Source organism: Alligator sinensis, unplaced genomic scaffold (assembly GCF_000455745.1).
Source record: "Alligator sinensis unplaced genomic scaffold, ASM45574v1 scaffold301_2, whole genome shotgun sequence".
In the NCBI taxonomy this organism is placed as follows: Eukaryota; Metazoa; Chordata; order Crocodylia; family Alligatoridae; genus Alligator; species Alligator sinensis.
In genome coordinates, this window is record NW_005841874.1 from 2,062,108 (window position 1) to 2,063,876 (window position 1,769).

Here is a 1,769-nt window from a genome sequence, read left to right on the forward strand (position 1 = left end):
CTCTTTCCCCTAACAGTGGACAAGCACCCAGCTGGCGTCAACATTGGTGACCTTACAATTGGCTTGTGTGATTGTTTTAGTCCTCATGGTAGTTACCCTTTGTGGGATCTGCCATTAGCGCTGACTGCATGCATACCAGAGAATGCGGCTGATCAAAATAATTTCGTATCAGTGAGAACGACGGTACACGGAGAGCTCTGAGAGTTTCAAGTCTAGCATAACTGTTCCTTCTAACAAAGCTGTTAGAGCAGTGTAAAATGCCAGAGTGTGTCAGTCTAGATTTGAAGTCAAGTATCTGCTCGTTATACTGACTATATGAATCTAAAAGGAAGGAGAACAGTTGTGTTATAATTCACTTGCACGTCAAAATAATAGTTTCAGTTCTTCTTTAAAAAAATCCGGCTTCTTGATTTTTATAATACAGTTTATAGTACATTCTAAGGAAATGGGTTAATTTAAGGAAAAAAATTTTGGAAAAATGAACCAGCCAAGTGCATGCAACATAGATGCTACTGTCTGAGCTTGTTACTGGAATCATATTGGCACAGATGCTTGGATTACTGAGGTAGCTCAGCACCCAAACTCTTCCGACCTTTTTAATTTAGATTTCTTTTTCATTTATAGCTAAGGTTTGCATAGGGTTCTTGTAAATAGCTAGCATCCACTGAAATCACAAATGTTGGGCTACCTGATCTGTACGGTCTCCAATCTTGCATCAACCATAAGATTTTTTTTTGTTTTGCTCATTGTGTGGCAGCATTTATCAATTAATCTTCAGTCTTTTAATATTTGATACAGCATTGTAGAACGTGATTTTATTTTTGCTATAACTATTCTCAATGGCTGACAATTCCTGTTTACCTGTCTGGCAACCTCTGTCAGTCTTACGGCATTCAATGCCTGTTCTTGACTAGAATTAGTCATACTATTGGTGACAGAGAAGTTGGATTGCATGTTGCTTGCTCACTTTTTCCTATTGCATTTATTTTTTGGAAAAAATGCCTCAGCTCCTTTCCATGCTATGAGTAGAGCTGAAATTGCATCGCACAGCACAGGTGCAATCTACACTGCAAAAGCGGCATTAGGGCCAGATACACAGCAGTGAAAAATGCAGCTCGATATATAGTCATTATAGATTGATGATTTATACCAGTGGAGCATCCACCATGCTTTCCTGATTTGCACCAACTGAGATTCTGGCCCTTAATGTGCAATCATATTCTAACCCAATTGCAACACTCAGCCTGCCTCAATCCCCACCATATATGCTTTCTTCAAGAAACGTGAACAACCTGCACCAAAGACATCTGCAAAGGCAATTGCTCGGTCAGGAAATATTGTTTGCCTGAGTTTTATGGGGGTTTCATGGCGAGTTTTATGGGAGTTTTATGGGGAGCCAGAATGGGGCAGCAACTGCACCCTAAATTGCTGAATACATACCTTTTTTTTTTGGCAGATGTATGTGATCCTTTCCTGCCTGAGCTTAGCTTAATGCTTGGTAGGTAGTTTATCTTCCAAGGGCGTGTTTAAATAACGAAGCTCCTAGGGCATCCCTGCTTCAGTAGGAGGGCCCTATAGATGTATTGCCTCTTGGTTGCAGGATTGTTCAATGTTCTGTTGTAAGAAACATTCCATACCAAACGTGGGTCCCTAAGGAGCAACCTGGAGAGGTTTTCAAGGAGATCTTGCTATAAAATGTCTTGTATAAATAGATGTGCAGTCACCATAAGACTACTATTGGCACTGAGCCTTTTCTTTTACATACCTCT

The 1,769-nt window shown here is 40.2% G+C and overlaps 1 protein-coding gene across 2 annotated transcripts in view; it reads left to right on the forward strand.

The window, feature by feature from the left end:
- Positions 1 to 1,769, forward strand: part of LAMP3 (lysosomal associated membrane protein 3) — a 28,258-nt gene that overhangs the window by 25,918 nt on the left and 571 nt on the right. Inside the window, exon 7 of one of the 2 annotated variants that reach the window (XM_006017133.2) lies at positions 17 to 1,761. The exons of the other annotated variant lie outside the window; for it this stretch is intronic. The gene's annotated coding sequence lies outside the window, so the exon portion shown is untranslated. Of the gene's footprint in view, positions 1 to 16; positions 1,762 to 1,769 lie in introns of those variants that run through there. 2 annotated transcript variants of the gene reach the window in all.